The sequence below is a fragment of the Crocodylus porosus genome, unplaced genomic scaffold, assembly GCF_001723895.1.
Source record: "Crocodylus porosus isolate Cpor-Errol unplaced genomic scaffold, CroPor_comp1, whole genome shotgun sequence".
NCBI classification, from domain to species: Eukaryota; Metazoa; Chordata; order Crocodylia; family Crocodylidae; genus Crocodylus; species Crocodylus porosus.
The window spans coordinates 3,421,666-3,427,418 of record NW_017728923.1 but is presented as its reverse complement, the minus strand read 5'-3'; the positions used below and the strand labels follow the sequence as shown (position 1 = coordinate 3,427,418).

General features: G+C 50.3%; 1 long non-coding RNA gene across 1 annotated transcript in view; it reads right to left on the bottom strand.

Annotated features, from left to right (window-relative positions):
* Positions 1–5,278, bottom strand: part of LOC109313411 — a 7,348-nt gene extending 2,070 nt beyond the window's left edge. Inside the window, exon 1 of the long non-coding RNA XR_002102042.1 lies at positions 4,117–5,278. This is a non-coding gene — a long non-coding RNA (uncharacterized LOC109313411). The remainder of the gene's footprint in view (positions 1–4,116) is intronic.
* Positions 5,279–5,753: the final 475 nt, after the last annotated feature.

The window sequence follows — 5,753 nt, the reverse complement described above, 5'->3', positions numbered from 1 at the left end:
CCTGCCAAGGCAGGGGGTCGGACTAGATGATCTACCTAGGTCCCTTCCGACTCTAGCTACTATGAAACTATGAAACTATGAAACTTTCTTCTGTTTCTTGTGATGTCTCCAGTCACCAGCGCATCATTAAAATAATTCCTAATGAGGGATGACAACTTGCCTCACTCCCCATCCCAAAGAAATCAACACATGAATCTCAGATCACTCCCAGCTTCTCCTGCAAGCAAAGGGCCAATCAGGCAACATTCCCTGTCTGTAGTTTTGCCCAACCCACCCTGCTGGCAGCCCCCACCCAGGTATGTTCCTGTGTCCAGATAAAGCCCTGGAGTTATCACTAGCCACATCATCCCAAATGGGTTTTAGCTTCACAACAGCCCTTTGAGGGAAAATAATATTACCCATGGTGATTAGCCCTGACTGTGACTTGCCTGAAGTCACACAGCGCAGCCCTGGCACAGCAAGGACCCAGGTCTCTCAGATCCTGGGCCAGTGGCCTTTCTTACCCCATCTGGGTGAACCATCCAGTTAGAAAGGCAGTGAATACTTCCAGTGGGAGCTGTGGCATGCTGTGCCTTTACTCTCCAGGTTGCTGTCCACTTCTGCCTGCATTCTTCCACCCCCAAATCTGGCCAGGGACTCCCCCATGTGCAGAACCTGGCACTCAGAGGGGATCCACATGACCCCAGCTCTGTGCTCTGCCAAGCCAGGTTAAAACGCCTCCTGCTTTTCAGGACACCCATCAAAATACAAAGGCCTCACATGCAGCAAACAGGAACAAGCTCACATGTGTTGTCAGGAGGCTAGGCTCTGGCATCCTCAGCATGGGCTGGGCTTTGCCTTTGCCCCACCAGGCAGACCAGGACACATGGGGCATCTCTTTCTTCATACAACCCCCCACTCCCATCAGCCTGTCTTCGTGATGTGGGCTGACAGCTGGTCCAAACCCTGATGCTTCAGGGTGTCCCCTAGCTCCTCACCATGATTTGTCTCTACCCCTCATTTGACTCCTTCTGTGTTCCCCTACTTGGCAGCTGCCTGCAATGCTGTGATGGACACTAGAGGGTGCCCACAAGTGCAGGAAAATGCACCTTGCCCTAAAAAAACAGTCACTAGTGTCACCTTCACAAGGCTCCAGGGCCTCACTGCCTGGAGAAGCAGGAATTCCCAAGGTCACCTCTGAACCTGGCTCTCCCGAGGCAAAGCCAGGCAGCACCTGATCAAAAGGGCAGTGACTAAGCATCTTCTGGTTGAGTCTGAACAAGAAACTGCAAGTCAGCCTTGCCTGGGCTGCACTGTGGAGGCGTAGTTCTCTCACAACCCAGGGGGCTGGGACAAAGAAGTCCTGGCAGCAGCATCTAGCACTTATAAAAAGAAACTGGAAGTCAGGAGAGCCAAGCCAAATGCAAGCTCTGCCACTGGCCTATGATATGACCTTAGACAAGTCACTTCACTGCTTTGCGCCTTGGTTTCCCATTGGTCTAAAGAGAGATGATACTTTACTCACCTTCACGAGCCCTGAATGAAAGGGAGCCACAGGATATTGTTGCTACTAATTTCCTTTCCCTTGCAGTAACTTGAGGCCCAGCAGATCGTTACCTTACCTAAAAGCAGGCAAGATTTTTCAGTTGCTCTCTGGCCTTCCTGATTTCATCCCTGCATGCCCGAGCAATATTATTATACTCTTCCCTAGTCGTCTGTCCAAGCTTCCACTTCTTTTAAGCTTCCTTTTTGTGTTTAAGCTCACTGAAGGGTTCTCTGCTAAGCCAGGCTGAGCTTCTCTGCAATCACACTGATGGCTCCCCTCCCTGTTCCTGACCAGCAGCAGATACTTCAGGGAGAAACTCCAGGGTAGAAAACTACAAACTAACTGCACCATTTTCTTCCTCGCTCTCATCAGCCAGAGTTTGCCCCAATCTCTAATGCTTGAGAGGTAACAGTCCTTGTAATTTTTTTAATCTATTATAACGGGATGTTCTGCTGTGAATTGTCTTGTTCTCCAGGTACCTTGTGGCAGTGAGTTCCACATGTTAAGTATGCACAGTATGAAAAACAATTTCCTTTCATCTGTTTCAAATGGCTTTTACTTCCTTCATGCAGGGAGATTAGAAGTGATCTGTGTAAAGGGGGAGCTGATCTGTTCCCCGCCCTATTCCTGGGCAGTCTGGAGTAAAATGGACTCAGCCTTCTAGATGAGACACAAATCCAAGTCAGTTACATGTCAATGCAATAGAACAAGCCCGTGATTTTGAGCAGTGGAATTACCCAAGACCACTGTCAGCCCAAATAGGACCCGATCTAGAAGGGGCCCCTTTCACATGCAACAGCTCATGCATGCAAGCAGACACAGTTCTCTCTTGGTATATGATGAAACACATGGCCTTTGTACAGGGGAACCCTTCAGTCAGCTGGAGCCAGTTAGTGCCTTTGATTTTCCAGTGGGTGTCACAGGGTCTGGAGAAGTTAAATTTGTTGCCCCCTCAGTGATAACGGAGGCTGAACAAGGTGTGTTTGAATGAGAGTAGCAATGGAGCTCAATTTACTCCCAAAATATGTCTTTGCCTGAGATTCCATGCATCCCTCCAGGTCCAGGTGTGGAGGGAGATGGTGCTCACCTTTGCACCATGCCCCTGCACTCTTTGCTCCTAAATTCTGGCTCCATGGGAGACTCTGTAGAGTGAGCTGGGGCCAAGGACAGAAATTCACCTTAGGCTGTTTACTTATACTGTTTCTCATTCTGTGCCATGGGGCAGCACCATATATAAATTTATTTATTTATTTCCAATAGCCAATTAAATTCCAAATCCAACTGAGAAAAGCTCCATAACTGTGCCTACTGGAATCCATAGCCAATATAACTTCAACCAGGCCAGTATGTGATGTTCTAGGCCTGCAGGCCTTGGAGTTCAGATGCTCCCCATATCCAGACTGGCATCCTACATGCAATCCCAGGACCAGAAGTTCAAGTGCCCCCTGTCACACTTGATTTTAGCCAAAAGGCTGAAAAGCAATCATGGGGTACCACTTTAATAGGGTTCTGGGACAGCCATGATTGAGCTTGCTTCTAGAAGCACAGCTGGTGCATCGACAATGCTCTCCAGGGACCAGCAGGATCCAGGGGGCATTATGTCTTATACTGATTCCCCATGATCCATATGGATCTGATGGGATCCACAGAAATTTCCCCCCATACCTACTCCCATCTGTCTTCCCCACAAAGGAAGTGCCTGGTGAATGTCATGGAGGTTTTTCGCTTTTATGGGGATTATTTTATCTGGGTGTCAATGGGACCCTCTCTTGCTAACTACCTGCTGCAGTCAGCCAAGCACCTTGCCTACTGATCACCAGGGATCCTGGTTTTCTCTGATTTAAAAAAATCCCCAATTTTCAGTTTTAAAAAATAACCACAAATCCACATTTTCCATGATCGAAATGAAACCCCACTATATACATACCTATATATCAGTGAAATTTCATTTAAATCATGGATTTTTTTTTAATTGAAAATTGGGGATTTTTTTAAGTCAGAGAAAACTAGGATCCCTGCTGATCACTAGCTTATCTACAATCTCTGCCACCAGTGCCTAGCTAACCTGGGTGTGTTTGAAAGATGAGGGCTACCATCTTTGTATGCATCCATCTATCCTGAGTTGCTATGTATTGGGCACATCTACACATGTATATTAATGCATATCACAGCAGATTTTATTGCTCCTGAGTGACTGTTTATTCAAGTGCTCAGGACCTCAGCACATTTAGCCAGGTTGGAGCAGGCCCAGCTGGCAAGGGGCCTATGGCCTGGCACTGCTCTGACCCAGCTCGATGTGCTACAGAAGGGCTGGCAGGGGCATAAGGGTGCTCCAGCACAGGGCTAACTGGCAGGCAGCCTCTGGACTGAAGCAGCCTCATGCCCAACCATCCAGGTCAGCATCCACACATGCATTGCTGTACATGAAAAAACTTCACTACAGGATAGTACTTGCATTTACAAGCACTAACCAGCTGCGAAGCTTATTAGTTTCCTGCAGCCTAACACGGCCAAACATGTAGACGCTGAGATGTGTACTGCAGGGCTAATTAGTCTACTCCCCTGTAAATGTCTTGTGTAGATCTACCTACAGAGGCTGAATTTAATCCTGGTTTGAAAAGCTCTTCAGTTTATTTCAGTTAGAAACTGAATCACTGGCCTGGATTTGTATTCCGTTTCCCTCCTTGCTTTGATCACACTCCACTGCTCACAAGTGATGATTTTGTCAGGAAGTTTGAAAGCACTGCTGGGTAACATTCATTAAGAGCAATCAAAATAGCTGAAAGCATCATAAAATAGTGAGCTCTGTCTACAGTATAGATGGCCTGACCTTTAGCTGATATAAGTCAGCAGAGCTCCTGGGTTTCAGCAAGCATCTACTGATGTGTACCAGATGATGACCAAATATTTAGCTGCCTGTCAGCTTAAGTCTGTGCAGAACAATTGCCTAAAAGCAGAAACAAAACAAAAGCAGTGGAAGGTGGTGATTGCATCTTGGATTCTTTCAGTGTCACTCTGGTAAAATGAGTCGTATCTGATGATGATATTTTGCTTTTCTGATTGCCGAGCACCTCACAAACATTAACAAATTAAGCTTCGCAAAGCCCTCAGGAGACAGAAATTATTACACCTGGTTATGCAAGCAGATAAAGCAAGGCCTGGTGTGATGCAAGGACTTGTCCATATGGAGTCACTTGCAATATCATGTTCTGGAGGCAGACTCTTGTTTTTGTGTGCTAGCCTGTGGTGCTTCCCAGATCCACACCTGATGAAAGCAGGCCTTCCCTTACTTCCTAAGAGTTGAAAACTGCTAAAGAACCAAGAGGGCTCACCCACTGCAACATGCCCCATCGTGTCCCTGTGGGCTTCAGGAGGCCATGGTGTTCGCCCTCCCCTCCACACTTACACCTGACCCTCAAGCATTTCCCCTCGTCCCAGCCGGCCGTTGGAAGGGCTCTTGCCTGCCCGACCTTTAATGCAGAAGGGCTCTTGGTGGGTTTATCTAGAAGGAGTCCCCAGCTACAACAGCCCAGAGAGGTTGCAAAGTGGCTCCTTCCAGCAGTTGCGGGCGGCGGTAGCATGGGACAGGCCACGCGGCCGTCCGTGACGCTGGCGGCCGGGATGTCGGCGGGATCGTCTTGCGCAAGTTCAGGCGTAGAGGGCGGCAGCGGGGCCGGTCGGGGATGACTGCGCCGTCCAGAGCACGGAGCTGCCCTGAGGGGAGACGCGGGACCGGGCTCGGCGCAGGGGTCCGGCCTGGCACATCCTGCCGCTCCCCCGCGCCGCGCCCCGGCTCCGGCTCGGGCACAGCCCGCCCGGGGCACCGCGGCGCTGCCTCACGCCTGCCGGCATCCTGGGCCCGGGCGCCCGCGGTTCGCGCGTGGGGTTGTTCTTCCTCCTTCTTATTAATTAATACACATAAACACATAAGGTCTGGCACAACAGCGGAGGACACGCCTTCCTGTAGCAACAAATATCCCGTCTTGTAAACGCACAAACAACTTGTAAAAGACCATCATCCCGCGGCACCACCGCCAGCAGCACACCCCGCCGCCTCCTGCCAGAGGACGCGGCGCCTTTAAGGGCGGGGGCGTGTCCCGGCCCGCCGCGCCCCTCGGCCTCTTAAAGGTGCCGCGCTGCCACCACCGCCGGCTCGGGGTCGGGTCAGGCTCTGGCGGCTGCGGCGGGGGTGTTGGTGTCTCAGGGCGGCCGCGACAGGCGGGTCTGG